The sequence below is a fragment of the Phyllostomus discolor genome, chromosome 1, assembly GCF_004126475.2.
Source record: "Phyllostomus discolor isolate MPI-MPIP mPhyDis1 chromosome 1, mPhyDis1.pri.v3, whole genome shotgun sequence".
Classification (NCBI taxonomy): domain Eukaryota; kingdom Metazoa; phylum Chordata; class Mammalia; order Chiroptera; family Phyllostomidae; genus Phyllostomus; species Phyllostomus discolor.
This window is the reverse complement of record NC_040903.2, coordinates 209,038,638-209,056,149: the sequence shown is the minus strand read 5'-3', so window position 1 is coordinate 209,056,149 and position 17,512 is coordinate 209,038,638. Positions and strand designations below refer to the sequence as shown.

The following is a 17,512-nucleotide window of genomic DNA, read 5'->3' as shown; positions in this document are numbered from 1 at the left end:
CTGGGAGGTAGGTCCCTGTCATCACAGGGCCCACATTGATAGTGCTTTTGGTGTCCAGGGACCAACCGGCACTTGGGTGGCGTTTGGGGGCACAGCCGGCCAGAGACAGTGGTCCTGCCCAAGGTCTCTTGGGTGGGGGCAGATCTCAAAAGTCCAACACTGCCCAGGTTCCCTGGGGACAGGCCCTGACCTCTGGGGACGGTAGCTAAGGCCCACAGAAGAGCACTGCCCTGGGAGCCCGGGACCCAGCCCAGGGCAGGCTCCCCTGGGCTCGGTGGCCTCTCGGCAGGTTGGGACAATGCCCGCCTGCCCTGGGGGACCGGGGCAAACTAACATCTACTGGATGCCTGCTGCTGCCTGGCACTTCTCCTGCATTGGCTCCTTCAGCTCTCTCCATCGGCCCCTTCCCCTCACCGGGCAAATGGGCCCTCAGTGCACTTCAACTTCAGCCCCCGCCGCCAGTGTGCACAGGGCTCCCTTGTCCACTGCACCATGCACACCGGTCACTGCGAGCATTCCCAGGGCACCTCCTAGTCCCCTTGCAGTTTTCAGTCTAGCAGTCTCCTCCTCCAGGAAGGCTACCCCGACTGCCCTCCTCCCGATCGGGCGCGTTTGGACTTCGGGCTCCCACGGTGTGGTCCAATCATAGCTGTCGTCAGAGTGTTGTGATTGCTGTGTTAATCCGAATTCTCCCTTCTGAATCAGAGTTTTGAAAACTCCCCCTTTCCAGCTTCATCTTATTATATACGTAGGGCAAGAAGAAATGTCCCTGTACCTTCCTAAGTTCTTTAGGCTGGTCTAATCATTAAATCTGCATGAGACAGGTTAACAAGAGAAAGTAAAGGGTCTCCGTTGCCTTTAGCTCAAAATAGCCCACATACCCCAGAGGAGGGAAGGAGGCAGGGGTGCACGGGCCACGATGCAGCCGGCCACCGCTGAGGTCCTCACGCTGCCGGTCGTCTCTTCCCCCCGGCCAGCCTGCCCTGGCCCTCATGCCCCCCGTGTGGCTCCCAGGGGGCACCATGCCCAGAGCTCCCCACAGGTCCCCTGGGACCTCCCTGCTGCTGCTCCCCTGACGTGGGAGCCAGGGCTCCCGCACCATCTCCTCCGTGTCCCCTGAGCTCCTGACCCTCCTGGGTGCTCAGCTCCTCCCCTCCAGACCCACTCAGCCACACGTGACACATGCATGTGTCCCCTGCCTCGCTCCAGCTTTCTCCCCTTCCCGCCCAAGAAAGCACATGGAGCAGATTTCCGTGCCTCCTGTCCAGTCAGCCCCTCCCCTTGCAGCAGCCCCACCCCCAGCCCTGCGAGAATTCTCTGGGACTTCTAGCCGCTCGGCGCTCACCCTCTGGTGCCACTCTGCCCTCCGCACTACTGAGTGTGTGTGTGGGGGGGGTGGGGTTCAGATGTGGCGGTCCCAAAGGAGTGATCAGGGCCACCGCCAAGGGGCACTGAGCGCCTCTTTGTCCGCCGCCAGGCCCAGGGGGCCATTCGGCGGCGAGAGGAACAGCCCTCCTGCCCCCTCACTCGTGGTTCTGTCACACTTAAGTTCACGCACGTTTGCGGGGCAATTGCGTTCCACTCCCAGGAGTGGAACCTCAGTGCCCCCTGCCACAAAAGATAATTAAACGAAAACAAAACATAGAACGGCAAGCAGCACTATTCAATTATAATGAACACCTGTTACAAAGGGTGACGAGCAAGAATTAAGGTCGTGCTCAGAACAGGCTAGCATCCAACTGAGATGCTCCCCTTAGTGTGACAGGACGGAGTAAGAAGGAATTGGGCCGGGAATAAGAGGCTATATGGCTGAACTCCCATCCGTCGGCACCCGCTGAGTGCAGAGCACCACACAGAGCCCAGAGCAATACAGAACAGAGCTTTAGTTTATCCTGCATCAGCTGAAGGGTCGCTTCCTCCAGGAAGCCTATCCAGATGTGCCTCCCTTAACAAGCTGCACTCCTGCTGTCACACTTGTCGTGTCTCATTGCAATGGCATAGCGGCTTCCGCCACAGAGTGTAAGCTCCGTAAGAACAGCCACCAGGTCCGTCTCACTCAGTTCACCATCCAGGTCCCCACCCCCAGGGCCTGGAGCCAGGAGCTGGATGAGCAGATGAACGAGTGATGAATGAATAGTTGGGCCCCTTCCCATAGAGCCTTTCCTTCCTCCTCCTCCTCCTCCTCCTGGTCCAAACCCCATACCCTCCAGCCTTCAAGGCCCTGCCAAGGGTGCAGCTCCTCTAGGAGGCCTTTCGCCAGCCAACCGCACAGGCCCTGAGCGCTCCTGCCCCGAGCAGTCCATCTCTGGCCCGCGGCCAGGGGACATTCAGTTCCACGGCCAGGGTGTCCCTTCCCCTCACAGGGCAGGCAGTGCGGGCGGCACAGCCGTGGCTCGGTCCCCGCTGCGGTGACTCACCGCGGTTCTTCCTTCGGGGATGCGGCCGTGTTGGGTCTTGGCAGCTGTACGAGTTCCCTTTGGTTGTTGTAACAAGTTCCCATAAACTTGGTGCTTAAAACAATACACATTTATGCCCTGGCTGGGTGACTCAGTTGGTGGGAGCATCGTCCCGTACACCGAAAGGTCACAGGTTCCATTACCAGGAAGGGCTCCTGCAGACGGCAACGGGTTTCTCACATCGATGTCTCTCTCTCTCTCTCTCCACCCCCTCCCACCCCCGTCTTTCCACTCTCTAGAATCAGTAAGTGTATCCACGGGTGAGGGTTAGAAAAACAGAAGTCTTACAGGACCTTACAGTGCTGGAGGCCAGAAGTGGGTCTCGGCGTGTTGGCACGGCTGAGTCTTTTATGGATGTTCGAGGAGGGAACCCATGGCCTTCCCGGCTTCTGCAGGCCGCCTGCCTTTCTCGGCTTGTGGCCAACAGTGGCTGGTCGCCCCGTCCCACCCTGCATCCCTCCCGTGCTCTCCCCTCCAGCCGTGCGATCAGCGGGCCCGCCTGCATCGTGCAGGATAATGTCCTTAACTTACCACTTCTGCAGAGTCCCTTGTGCCACGTAAGGCAACACAGTCACAGGTGCAGGTGAGGGTGCATGGACATCTTTGAGGGGCCGTTACTCTGGCTGTCACAGTAGTTGTCACAATAGCTGTCCCTCCCCGGTAGTCGGAGGGCGCCGTCACTGGTGGCACATTAACAACAGCTGGCGTCCACCGAGCACCCCCTCGGGTCTAGGAGCTACTCTGAGCTCACTACCCAGCACCCCAGGAGGCAGGGCCCTGCTGCCCTCCTCACATTACATACAGGTGGGGCACTGAGAAGTGAGTTGGGTTGGCAGATGGCAGAGCTGGGATGTGAACCCGGGCAGTCTGCGGTCCGAGGCTACGCTGCCTTTCCAGCACCATTACCACCCCCAAGGCACTAGCTTGCAGCCTAGGGAACAGGCCAGGCAAGGCCTGAGCCCGGCACACGGGAATCCCCTGGCGTTTCTGGACGAGGCCCCTGTCTAGGTTACACAGTCTCTGCCGGTCCACCCTAGCACCCACCCCTGTGAGAGGCACCCACGCCGATCCCGGGAAACCCAGGGAGCTGCGAATGGTTCTCTCTGGGGGCTCCAGGCAGGCACGTCTGGAAGAGCTCCTGGTGGCGAACGCCACTCAGTTCACCTCTGCCCTCCACCAACACCCACACGCCAGAGGAACACGAGCCCCATCGGAGGCACAGGGAACAGCACATTGGAGAAAACAAACCCCGCCCCCCAGTCGCCGGCACACAGCCTGTGCACCGGAGCCGGGGGCACAGGCCTGGGGTGAGGAGGCCGCCCCGGCGTTTGTCGGGCGCCCCCTAGAACAGTTCTAAGAGGTTTTTAAAAATACTTATTGGCTCACTGAATACTGTGAGATGTTATTCCCAATTCCACAGATGAGGAAACTGAGGCACAGAGAGGTCATATAACTTTCCGGAGTCGCACAACCAGTGTGAAGAGCCGGGCTCCACCCCTTCTCCATAAGCAGGAGACGAAGGCAGGGGCTGGTCGAGGCTGGCTGAGCAGCCCCAGCCTGGGTCCTGCCACCTGGCATCGGCCGACCAAGCCCCCTTTGTGCCTTCCCAGCCCACCCCACCCCCTGGGCACCCCCAGGGCTGCACTCCTGGCTTCTGTGCCAACCCGCTTTCCTGAGGGCACCTTTATGTTTCATTCTTACACTGATCTTCCTTGTTAACCTCACGTTATTTTTTAAAAGATTTTATTTATTATTTATTTTTAGAGAGAAGGGAAGGGAAGGAGAAAGGGAGAGAAACATTGATGTGCAAGAGATACAATGATTAGCTATTAACCAACTGGGGGCCTGGCCTGCAACCCAGGCATGTGTCCTGACCGGGAACCGAACCCGTGACCTCTTGGTTTGTAGGCCAGCATCCAGTCCGCTGAGCCACACCAGCCAGCACTGTTATTAACCCCATTTGAAAGAAGAAGAAACTGAGGCTCAGGGGGCACCGGAAAGCAGCAGACCGGGGACTCGAAGCTAGACATTCAGATGTCGCCTCTTCTCCCAACTGTCTCAGCCTGAGCAAGCCCGGCCTGAAGGCCTCCTCCAGGAGTCTGCAGAGCAGCCAGGGAGGCGACACGGGTTCCCCAGCTCTCCAGGTGTGTGTGCCCACGCTGTACCTGGGCTTCAGCGGCCCCTCCGCCAGCCCCGGAGTTTCCTGCCTTCCCGCCCTCATTAGTCACGTCTTATGTGAGTGCAGCGGAGTGCCCGGAGCAGGAGCGGAAACACTGCCCCGTGAATCAGGCCGGTGCTCTGATTAATCAGCTCAGGCCCTAGCCTGCTGGAGTGTGGTTAATGCCAGAAAAAAAAATCGTGATCAGACAAAACCTTCTTCCTGCCTGACATTGGCCCGGGAGGTGCGTGACTCCAGGGCGGGTATTTCTCAGAAGGAGAGCGTGGGCCTGAAGGAGGGTCAGGGAGCTCGCGGGCAGGAAGCGCACGGGGTGGTCTGCAGGCGGAGGCCGGGGGGCCGTGGGGGGACAGGGATGAGCTGGCACCGAAGCCGAGTGGCGAAGGAGGACTCATTCAGCTGTTCGGGGGGATAAAGAGGGATTTCCTCTGAGGCTGGCCAGCTGTGCTAATTGGAAGACTGAACCGGGAAATCAGTAATTTTTGTTTTCTGGTAGAGCCTCTGCGTGCCCTCTAAAGTACGCACACATGGCCTCCATGAGAGTCTGCGTGGGTAGGGCCACTTCCGCAGCAGGTGGGGTCCTGGCGGAGAGCAAGAGGCACAGTCCAGCCGGGTGACCAAGGAGAGGTGAGCACACGGCTGGCGTTCAGAGGTGTCGACATGGTTAAAGGAACCAGTGCAGACAGTGTGGTACCCTGGGGCTAGCTGGTGCCTGGTGGAGCTGTTATCATCCCAGGCCTGGGGGAAGGAGCGGGGAGGGCAGTGCAGGAGAGGGACTGTGACAGGAGCTGGTGACTTCAGTAAAGGGTGGCAGCCACCTTGAAGCCACCCTGGCAGGTGGATAAAGTCTCCCTTGACCCCTCTCCCCTCTGATCCCAGTGAGCGATTCCCATTGGCCAAGCCCAACAGAAGCCAGATGGCGAGGGGACCGGTGATAGAGTTGATCGAGTAGGATGGGGGAGGAGGAGGAGTGGACCTGGGCGAGCCCACTGAAAGTCCTCGCACACGCCGGCCTGGGCGGCAACCTCTCTCTCCCACCCAGCAGCTGGCGATAGCACCTGCCATGTGCTTCCCCGGGCTCGACACTGGGAAATGCAGATGCCCTGGCCCAAACCCCACGGAGGCTGGAGAAGAAGAAATGACATCAGTGCCACTCACGCTGTGTCTGGAGGAATTCTGGCCGCATCTCTGCAGCCCAGCCCGGGGTAGGAGATGGTTTTTGTGGGCAAGAGAGACCGTTATTAGCGCAACGTCTCAAATCAGCGTTCCATGGACGCGGGCCATAATTTACCATTCTCTAGGTCCAGGAAGGTTCTGGAAAACAATCTGCACTTCGTTTTTAACTTAGTGAGCTATGCGTTGTTTATTAGGCCAACGCCTGGTGTTGTTTATAAAATAACACATTCTGCTGCCCCTGCCAAGGACTGGACATCCCGACACCGAGAAACACAGCAAGGAAGTGAGTCTCTTTGCTCGTCCAAATCTCCATTTTCTAAGGGAAAGCATGCCAGGGGTGTCAGGCCTGTAGTCCACAGACCAATAATTCTGGATCTTTAATTAACTGGTACGGGCACTGTGCTGTTCTGTGTCTAAAACGTGAAGCATGAGGGGAAGTAGAGCTTGTTTTAGTGGAAGAGTACTGAGACTGTGAAAAGTTGTAGACATGGTCGGGCATCTGTCAACAGAGGCTGTGAGCTACAGAAAGACGGGCAGGGCCCTGGCTGGGCGGCTCAGTTGGTTGGAGCATCATCCCGTGCACCACAAAGTTGCAGGTTTGATTCCCGGTCAGGACACATGCCTAGGTTGTGGTTTCGGTCCCCAGTCGGGGTGCGTTACGGGAGGCCACTGATCAATGTTTCTCTCTCTCTCTCTCTCTCAAATCAATCAATATATTCTCAGGTGAGGCCTGAAAAGATGAGCGAGAGAGGCAGGGAGACAGGGCCACCCAGTGCTGTGTACAGTGTCCCCCTCCCCTGGGCTGTGTGACGTGGCCGCCCTGGCAGGACTCACTTTGTGACAAGCCCTTTGCAAGGCAGGCACTGTGCCCCTGAGTCCGAATGCTGGATCCAGCAACCGATGATGATGATGATGATGATGGGCTTTTGCATCCTAGCCCTCTCTCCTTGGGGGTTGGGGGGGTGGGAGGAGCAGGGCAGGGTCAGAGCAAGCGGCAGCTTCACAGTCAGGACCCAGGTCAGCCCTGGCTCAGGCACTTAGGACCCGAGAGGCCTGAGTCCACCCACTGACCTCAGTGTCCTGATCTGTGAAGGCGAGAGAAGAAAATGACCTGTTGTGGTGGAAAGAGATTACTCCTAAGCACCGAGGACTGGTAAATATTCAACAGACAGGCACCGTATATCAGAGAATATTTGGAGTGGACAATAATAACAGCGAACATGTACTGAGCCCTAATAGGTGCTGGGTGTTGAGCGAAGGGCTTTGCTTTATGTAACTCATGGAATCATCTCAGCCTCCCCTTTGGAGCCGTGTCCCCGTTTCACACACGGGGCACCGGGCACAGAGAGATTTAGGGGCTTGTCCCAGGTCACCCTACTGCAGGTAGCAGAGGTGGGATTCAAACTCAGGCAGTCTGGCTTTCAAAGCCAAACTCCTAACAACGACTTTCAGTTTAGCAGTCTTTAAGAAGTACATGTGCATTTTTATGGCATGAGTAGTTCATCCAGAACACTCTGTTTGTGAATATTTTGCAAGAAGGAGGAATTTCAGAATGAGGACCAGCAGAAGAGGCTGAGCCAGCCGCAGAGAAGAGCCTGCTGGGAGGGTGCTAGGCGCGTGCCCGGCAGAAAAGGCTAAGTGCCCCACCTCCCCCTTCCACCCGCTCCTTCTGCCTCCCCTACTGGGGTATCTTCTGCCTTCCTGCCCACCGTCCATTTCCTTCCAGAGACCCACCTAGGGGCCCCGGCAGAAAGTATGGACCTTTGAGCCGCCCAGAGGAGCTAGCAGAAAGCGAGGCAAAGATCTGTCTTTACCCCCCCCCCCTCCAGCCCACGCTCCAGCTGCCCTCCACCCCCGACCCCCAACTATCTGTCCTGACAACCAAGGGCTCCCTTCACAAACGGGAATGGGGCACCCGGCTCTGCACCAGGCACAGGCTGGGAATGAAGACCATGCAGAGTGACCGCTGCGGGACAATGACCTCAGGGGGCAGTGCAAAACATGCCGGGAAGGGGGTCAAGGGAGCAGCAAGGGGGGCTCAGCACGGATTGCTGGGGCCAAACACAAAGGCTCGAGAGAGGAAGTGACGTCCCGGTCTTAAAACTGGGGCAGCATTTCAGGCGGTCTTCCGAGCAGAGAGGGACGCAGGAGTGAGCACATGCAGACGTGAATGAAAGGGCAGAAGGCGCTGGGGGTACAGCTCGGGGTGGCTTAAGATAGGATGCAGGTGGTGATGATGGCTGAGGACGCAACCTGCCTGGGTTCGAATCTCAGTGTTTCTGCGTATTTATTATATTACCTGTGTGACTCTGGGCAAGTTCCTTGACGTCTCTGTGCTTCGTTCCCCGAGGTGAACAATGGGAATAATAATAGTATCTACCTCACACAGTGGTGAGGATCAAATGAGTTCATGCATTTAAATGCTTAGAACAGCACCTGGCACAGAGCACTCACAAACTGGGAGCTGTGAATATCGTTATTGTTATCTGTGAGCTTGTGGGGCAGAGGGGCCCTCGGGCTTCTGGGAGTTCTCCAGGAAACCAGCAGGAGGTCCTGTCCTCCTCCTCCGTGCTGTCCCTGGCTACCTCTGCTGCAGGCGCACTTGGGCCTCGGGAGGTGCCAGGGATGCAGGAGGCAGCAAACTGCCTCCTCCCGAGGTGCAAAGAGGTGGAGAGGGACCCAGCAGCAAGGGGACCCCGCCTTACTGAGTGGCTACGGAGGTACTGAGGCTGTGGACGCGGAGAAAAGATTGCTTCATGTACTCCCCGCGCCCCGCCCGCCCCCCCCCCCCCCGGCTTGGTACCTAGGGGTTCTGGATGTGGCTGGAGGACCCTCTGGTCCCTTCACAGCGAGGCCCAGTCTGAGCCCACGCTGGCAGCTACAGAGCCTGTCCCGGGAGCAGGATGGTAGTTGGGGGCGGTAAGCACTGTAGCTCCAGGGCAGGGCTGCACCAGCGGGGTTTTTCCGAGCCAGCGTCTAGCGCCTGGTGTGTGGTTTGTGTGAAAGGCGGAGCTCAGAACGGCAAAGCTGGGTGCGCCGGTCGGGGGCGTGGGGGGCGGGGGATGCCGGGAATCACAGCGCAACGAGGCCCCATGGTCCAAGGAGTGGGAAGGCCGGGGCGGAAATGGACCCGCCAAGCAGCCCCGGTCACCCCTCACCCCGCCAGTTGCAAAAGATGAAGTGCCCACTCCGCTTGCTGTGCCAGCCATAGGCGGGGGCACGGGCGACGAGACGAGTGGGGTGACTCCGGCTGGCCTCACGCCGCACAGGTGTGTCTCCCCGAAGCCAGTCCTCTTGCTCTAGTCTCGGGGCCCCGGGCGCAGCAGGCCGGGGAACTGCGCGCGTGCGGCAGCCGGATCCCGGCGCCATCGGCCGGCTCTACGCCTTCCCCGCGCGCGTGGTGAGAGCGCGGGCCCGTGGCCCCCACGTGTGTGTGTGCGCGCGCGCGTGCGCGCAGGCCAGGTGCAGGAGCGTGTGCGTGTGCGCGAGCCGAGCGGTGGCGGCCCAGTGCGGGCGCGCCTGGAGGGGGCCCAGCGGGTGGCGACGGCGGGCAGACGCGGCAGCGCCGGCGCGTCCCCGTCCCTCTTCCGGAGGGGTGTGTGCGCTGTGGTTGTCGCCTGGTTTAGCAGCCACCCCCTCGGCTGGCTCCGTGGCCACCTGGTAATTACTTCCAAAAAATACATACATATAATAAGACAGCTAACCTTTCACTGCCCGGAGCTCCGCGGCACAGGAAACCCAAACACTCTCTTCCCGGCCCTCAAATCGTGCGTTCCCTCTTAGGACAGGAGCAGCTCGTCCGGCAAGGGCCCTGATTCCGGAGACTCCAACGAGCGCCTCTGCGGCGGAGGGAGGACGGAGCTGGCCTGTGATTGGCCGCAGGAGCGCCGGGTGGGCTCGCTGGTTGGCAGACCCCCTGGCCGGCCGTCGTGCGGACCCAGGTAATCCTCAAGCTGGAGAATGGTGATGCTGTGTTGAAAGGGCGCGGGAAGGCTCTTCGGTTTTTTAGCGGTGGGCAGAGGAGAGCCTTGGAGCCAGTGGCTTTGGGCCTGTCACTTGCTGGGGCTGGGCCCCCGCCAAATGGAGATAAATACTAGCCGTGGCCACCTCACACAGGGGGAGAGGACAACACGGATGTGAGGACAAAACATAGGTGAGAATGGTCGGAACTGCACAAATCTGAGATAATACGCTCATGCTTTGCTGAACACTGTGCTGCCCCCCCCCCCCCCCGTCAGCTCCCAAAACAAGGCAGGAAGGGAAAGAACTGAGTTGAACAGGGGAAAGCAGCTGGGCTGCAGCAGTCTGTGGGTGCATTAGACGCTGTCTACCCTTGAGAGTTCCGTTCCGGAACCACGTGGCTTGGGTCCAAATCTTGGCTCTTCCAGTTACTAGAGCTTTCAACTTGAGATGATCCCCTACCCTCTTTTTAAGATTCAGTGTCACCCGTGATGGGCATGATAGTAGTGCCTGCTTCCTAGGGTGGTTAGGAGACCATGCGGATGAAGATGTTGCCCCGAAAGCTCCGCAGCGCCCCCTAAAGGTTAGCCGCGAGTGTTCTCGATATTCCCGGAAGGTTGCGCCCTTCCGGGTACGGTGCACTCTGTAGGGAGAGAAACAGTGGAAAACAGGTTTCATCCTTCCTGGCTGGCTGGTCTCAAACAAGATACCTTACCTCTCTGGATATTTCATGGGAAACACGGAGGTTATTACACCTTCCTTGCAAAGTTATTATAAACATTAAAAGCATGTAACCTTATGAATGAATACAACACATAAGCCCTTCAGTGATTTTGGAGGAGAATAATATTTACGCTCCAGTTATCTATTGCTGCATGACACACCCCTTCAGAAGGCAGTGGCTTAAAATAACAGTGCTCAGCTATTTGGCTCATGAATCTGTGTCTTGGGCAGGGTTTGGGGGGGGATGCCTTATGTCTGCTCCTTGCAACGTCCGCTGAGACGGCCCTGCTGGGGCAGGAGGATCTTTCTCCAAGATCACACGTGTGAGGTGTCAGTCGATCCGGGCCTCAGCTGGGGCTGTTAGCCAGGGTCTTGGCTTCTCTCAAAGTGGGCTGCTCTCGGAGGCCCCTTGGGCTTCCTCCCCGTGGGACCCCCAGGTTTTAAGAGCAACATCCCAAGAGACAGGAGGTGGGAGCTGCCAGTCTCCCCAGAGCCGGACCCAGAAGCTGGCGCTGTGTGGCCTCCACTTTATTCTTCCGGTCAAGTCGTCCCAGAGCCCACCCGGATTCAAGGGGAGGGGACTTCATGCCCACCTCTCAGTGAAAAGGGCATCAGATGATTTCCAACCATCCTGAATCTACTGAAACTTGAACGTCTACCCCTTTGGCTCCCCCCACACCGGGTGCCATGGCAACAAATTACATCATCTTTGCTAGAAAACCAGCCGAGATACACATGTGCCTGCCTGGGGCCTCGGCACAGAGCCCGCCCGGCCAGGATCAGTTTCTCTGGGCACAGACATCCGGCCCGGCGGCTTCTCTAGTGTCTGTCTCCCTGGCCCCGGGAGGCCTCTGTCCCCAGCTCTGTCAAACCCAGGCCTAGAAAACGAGCGGAAGAAGCCAGGGAGAGGGTAATTTGGATTCAGAAAGCTGGATTTTAGCAGGAGGCCCCAGATGAGTGTAACCAGCATCTTTGCAGCTCTTAGGTCCCTGGAGAAGTCTGCTTGTTTCTCAAGGGGACCGCTGCCTGGGTGTTTGGAGTGGCTGTTGTCATATATTAGCGGGTCATTAATTGAAAGGTTGGGTGGGAAGGCAGGCCGGTGGGGACAGCAGGCCTGCGGTCACCATGGCAACCTTTAGGCCTATGATTTGCGCCTCCTGCACCAGAGCAGGAAGGATGCCCCAGGCTGCTTGAACCTCCTCCGACAGACCACAGACTCTCCAAAGAGAAACCAAAGTCTCTCTTTTAGCAGTAGGTTCCATTGTGATGCCCTTTCACACGGAGCTACCCACCCACACGCTCGCAGTCAAACCAGCCAACCTTCTTCCTGTGGCTTCTCCCATATCCTGCCCGTCTCCCCGAGTTCGTTAGCTCCTGACTTCAGTGTCAGCCACCCTGGCCTTCCGGCCGGGCTGCAGAGATAAATGGAGTTTGGGGCCATGGATTGACTCTGACATTCAACACATTTTTGCTGTACTTTTATTTCGGTAGAGAACCATTCTTCCTGGCAGAGAACAAAACAGGTCCACCTGCTTCTTCCAGGTGGAGCTTGCTGAGTACAGGGAAAGACGGGCATTGACTAATAACCATACAGATTCCCATGCATTGCATGGACAATGGCTAACATATAATCAGTCTGGCCCTGGACCATGTGGCTCAGTTGGTCAGAGTGTCGTCCCATAGTCGGAAGGTTGCAGGTTCGATTCCCAGTCAGGGCACATGCCTGGGTTGAGAGCTTGATCCCCAGTCTGAGCGTGTTATGATCCTCAGTCTAGATGCGTATGGGAGGCAGCTGATCAATGCTTCTCTCTCCCATCGATGTTTCTCTCCCTCCCTTTCTCCCTACCTCTCTCTCTGGAAGCAATCAAAAAATGTCCTCTGGTGAGGGTTGTGTGTGTGTGTGTGTGTGTGTGTGTGTATAGTCTGTCCAGAAAGTATCTAGTCATGTAAATGAAAAATAGATACTTTATTGAAGAAGATACAAGATGCAAGAAACATTGTACATAGGACAATGACACCTCAGTCCCCTTCAAAGTAGGCACTTTGGGACCTCACACAGTTCTCCCAATCACTATCAGCTGCCCCATCGTATTTTCCTGAATCTCATCAATGGTCTGAAGTCTCTTCCCTTTCAAACATGATTTTAGTTTTGGAAAAATCCAGGAGTTGCAGGGCACCAAATCTGGGCTGTGGCGGGGTGAGGGGCTGAGCCACCTGGGTGTATTGATGTTTCACAAAAAAACTCTAAAGGAGATGTGATGTATCAGTGGGAGTGTTGTCCTGATGAAGCTGCCAATCATCAGTTGCCCATAGCTGCGGCCTTTTGAATCATCCAAATAGTTTCCACGGAGGAATATTCAAGCTTAATGCAAAACTGGATGCAGATGCATTGCTCTCTTTGCTCAGTCATTTTGAATGCAACAGCCACACAGTACACATGCTCTCTCAATGGCATCTGCCACCCCCACTGACTAGTGCAGTGAAATCGACATTGTCCTGTATGCACACTCCAGTCCACGCTCCTCGGCTGCCAGGTTACATTGATGTTGCGCAAACCATTCTCGTCATGTTAACAATGGCTGGACTTTTTCTGGACAGGCTCTATGTACATATTTACACACACACATATATATATATAAAAATACAATTAATTTGGACCCTGACTTGAATCCCAGCTCTGCCACTTACCGGGTGGGCCCAGTGCAATCACCAGGGTCCTTAAAAGGGGAAGCCGGGGCCAGGACATCCAGAGTCATAGGAGGAGTGACCGTGGGAGCAAAGGGCAGAGTGCAGCGAGGACGTGAGAGGGGTCGGTTGCTGCCGGCTTCGAAGATGAAGGGCCCCATGCCGAGGAATGCTGGGAGTCTTTAGAAGCTAGCAAGGGGCACGGAAATCCACTTCCCAGTCGACCGTCTGGAAGGAACACAGCCTCGCTGACACAGATTTTAGCCCAGTGGGGCCTGCGTCAGACTTCCGACCCCCAGATGGTGAGAGGAGAAACCTGCATTGTCTGAAGCCACTGGGTTTGTGGTGGTTTGTCCCAGCGGCAGTAGGAAGCCGAGGAGACACCCAGGAGCCCTGTCTCTGACCTCAAACGGCTCTGCTGCTCGCACCCCTGAGCCCCCGGGCAGGTTGCTGGTGTTGCCCGAGTCACAGTCACCTCGCCTGCAACACAGGGACAGCCCTGCCTCTCGGGGTCGATGCGCAGGTGAGAACAGGACACAGTTGGAAAGCACGCAGCACAGCACCGGGTACAAAGCGCGTGCTCCCAGCATGGCGAGGACTGTGCTCCTTGGTCCTAAGTGGCTCCCACCCGTTTTGTAACCGCAACAGGGCCGAGGTGCCCGGCGCTTTTGGGAGGCTCTCTGCTGGCCCTCAATTCACACCTGGCCACTTCTGAACCTGCAGCAGTGGGGCACCTTGTATCAGCGCCTCCGATGTCAGTGCACACGCTGAAGTGTAAGGCCCGGGGGAGGTCAAGGTCGGCCTTCAAGACCCACGTCAGCCCAGGTCCCTGCAGACGGATAGCAGGTGGCTCATCATAGACACTCCCCGTGCTTGTCAGAGCCCTGGAGGGTACCCTGAGGCCTCGCACTGACCAGCTCCAAATCGGCGGGGTAGCTGTGGGAAGAAGGGGACGTGCTGTAACAAGCATCTTGGCTGGCCCACCCTTCACCTTTTCTAGGGAGAGTCAGACTGTGGGGCAGACCTGTAGCCTGAGGGAGCGGTGCTGCTACCACCATCCTCATCATCATGGCACCCTCACTAACACTTACTGAGGACCTACTAAGCACCAGGCACTTGTTGGAGCTCATCTTTCTGACTCTTGCAGACGTCCTTTGGCTACCCAGGAGTGCGATTTCTCAAGGCCACATAGCCTGACACTGGCAGCCCAGGGCCTTGACCTCCACAGTCAGGCCCAGAGCCTCTGCTTTTGACCCCCGGCCCGTGAGCACAGGGTTGTCGCTATGTGCTGGGGCCTTGCGTGGTGCCACCAGCTCAGGGCAGATTCCAGAGTCCTCCCTGTGAGGACACCCAGGCCTTGTGGCCTGGGATTCTGTTGCCCTCAAAGTAGCCTGCAGAACATTCCAGAAAATCCCACCAGCATTTCAGAGCCCAGGTCCCTGGAGCAGATGTTTATTTGGGGGCGGGGCAGACAGGGACACCCAGGGTTCAGGCAAGCCTTCCGGTCAGTCATCCCAGGGGGCGTCTGCTGTGCTTCATGACTGCTGCCCCTGGGGCTGAGAGAGGGTGGGGCAAATGAACTCAGGGGGTGGGCCCGGCCCAGTGTACACCCTTCTGTCTTCCCAGGAGGGAAGGGGGCCCGGGGTGGGGGGGGGGGCCTGGCAGCCCCTGGGAGGCCGCCACACCCCGCAGGGCTGGAGCGTCCTCACCTGTCACTAAGGGCCCCGGTCTGCACAGCAGCACCTGCAAGGTTCTGGCCCTTTGGGCTTAAGGAGAGAAGTTTAAACGGGGGGAGGTGGGCTGGGGGCTCTCTTGAGGCTCCGTGTTTATTACAAACTCACTACTTTTACTGAGGTGCAGGTCTACTTGGAAAGGTTTGGGGGAGTCGAGGTTCTGGGTTTCTAGGTCACCGCAGGCCACTGCCTGCTGCCTGTGTCACTGCGGCTTCTTGTCCTCCCTTCCTGTCTCAGGTTCAAGACAGAGCCCAGCACCAAGGGCAAGCACAGCTCGGGCTGCTCTTTCTCTTGCTGAGCGGGCCTTCCACAGAGGATGTGGGTCCTGGCCCGGCCACTTGGAGTGGAACTGAGGGCGGCTTCCTCCCTTCTGCAGCCCCCGGGGGCCCAAGGGGGCTGGGGAGGAAAGGGGGGGGGTCCCTCGCCCTGGAGAGAGGAAGACCCCCCCTTGCAGATGAGGTGGGTGCTTACTGTTGGCAGAGGGGGCTGCACAGCCTGGGGCAGCTTGGGAGTCTTGGTGGGGAGGAGAGGACACGGTGCCCTCAGCGGTTCTTCCAGGTACAGACAGCGAGGGTGGGGACGGCCTGTGTGTGTGTGCCTGTGGGTTTGGCTGCCCCGTAGAGAGAGCCAGGGTGCTCTCCTTGGCCGGTGTGGCCTGGGGGGAGCCAGGCATTCACCAGGAAGTCAACCCTTCCCTCCTAATCCACGCATCCTTTTGTGTGACGTCGGGGAGAGCCAGCCGCTTCCACACTCAGGAACAGTGCCTGTGTCTCCATGAACACGGCCGCGCTGCAACGAGGCACAGCCTTTCTCGGTAACTAACACAGGAGACCACTGAGGAGGGTCCAGGCCACCCCTCCTCGATTTTTCACGGGATTCCTACCGATACAGCCACCCCCCCCCCCACAGGACTAGAGCAACTTGCTCTCTGGAGAAGACAAGTCTTGCAGACAGACCCCAAAACAGAGCAGGGAGCACGCACATCCTCAGTGACCCCCATCCCCGTGCATGGTGGGTGTTGGCTCCCTGGTTCTGGCAATGCGCCCCATGAGCAGCTTCTGAGGAGGAGGGAGGGGGTCCTGCCATGACAGCGTGGCTCCTGCAGCATGGCAGCAGGCTGTTAGAATCCCAGCTCCACCGCCTAGCCGTGAGACCCCGACTGGGGGCCTTTGCCTGGCTGGGCCTGGGTGTCCTCCCTACCCGGGTGGTGAGGGGGCTGGGCTAGGGAGCCTCCAGGGGCCCCATCCACCCCGCTATGCTGACAGTTCAGTGAATGCCCCCAAGAGCCGGAAGACCCCGTGCCGCCAGAGCCCTGTGCTTGCTCCCCACTTGGGGCCGCACTGTGGAAAATCACGATGCTGCCTTATCTGTGGCCCCGGGGCCTCCTCCGGTGCCCGGGCTCCGCTGGTCTGCAGAACGGGACCCCCTGAGACATGCACATCAGCACGTCTGCCCTTGGCTGCCCGCTGGCAGTGTCCAGGGAGCTGTGAAAGGCCTGGGTGCCGCCAGCGCCTCTCCAGGAAGCGTGGTTTCATCCACCCGGGGTGGGGCCTGGCATCGGTGTTGTTTTCGTAAGCTCTCCAGGTTTTCTCTAAGGCACCCGGGACCCACTGACCCAGATGCTGGTTGCCAGTGGCTAGAGGGTGGTAGCCTGGGGTGGGAGCAGAAACAGTCAGCTTGCCCCTGTCTCTGCCTGTTGCCCCTGTTGCCCTCGCTGGGGTCCGTCGTGTACTCAGGTCACCTGAGTGTCAGCCTGTATGAGCAGCTCCAGGGGGGGTCCAGCTGCCTGCGTCTCCTCTCCCAGCATCCTGTAGGTGCTCAGCGGGGTTTGAATGGTAGGGTTAGGGCACCCCACTTCTCCTGCATGCCCCCCCTCACTTCCCGAGGTCCCCTGTCCCTACTTCAGGCTTTCACACTCCCCGGGAGGTTGCTCACTGAGCCTCAGGCGTGCGGGAAGCAGACGGGGGATGGTGGAGGGAGCGGTCCTGCACCCTCGCCCCGCAGCTGCCTGGCGGCCCAGTGTTCCTGGGCGGCCGCCAGCCTGACACCGGATCGGACTGACAAGTTCACATGATTCTGCCTCAGCCCGGGGACCGGCGGCCTCCAGCTGGGGTTTTCTAGACGGAGCTGGGAGGCGCGGTCTGCGGGAGATCGCTGGAGGGGGAGCCTGCGTCCCGACTGGGGGGGTTTGCCAGCCAGGCTAGGTGCTTCTCAGCTCCTCCCTCGGGTCTCCTGGGAGCCGCCGGAGGAAGCTGAGCTGTTTGAGGTTTGAGGGCAGAGCTCAGCCCTGAAGCAGAGCCACAGGGGCCCCGGGATTCCCTCTGGGACAACTCCCTTTCGCTGCCGCCGTCTGCCTGCTCCTCGCCGGCTGACAGACTGTCCCCACCCTGGGTTCCAGAGGCCGAGGAGGTGGGGGTCATCCCAACAGGACCATGGCCCGTTAGAGGGCCAGGAAGTCAGTTCGGTAGCTCAGGACCTGCCTCCGGAGAAACAGAATAGGATAGCCGTGATCGGAGTGCGTCGCAGGCGGTGGGGTAAGTGTTGCTCTGGGGAAGGGTGTTCCTGGGCGCTTGCATGTGTGTGTAGAATGTGCATGCTGGGTC

General features: G+C 58.5%; 1 protein-coding gene across 2 annotated transcripts in view; it reads left to right on the top strand.

The window, feature by feature from the left end:
• Window positions 1-17,512, top strand: part of GPR68 (G protein-coupled receptor 68) — a 28,699-nt gene that overhangs the window by 329 nt on the left and 10,858 nt on the right. The window contains exon 2 of one of the 2 annotated variants that reach the window (XM_036013235.1): window positions 9,592-9,749. The gene's annotated coding sequence lies outside the window, so the exon portion shown is untranslated. Of the gene's footprint in view, window positions 1-9,591; window positions 9,750-16,701; window positions 17,444-17,512 lie in introns of those variants that run through there. The other variant, XM_036013240.1, reaches the window with a different exon arrangement.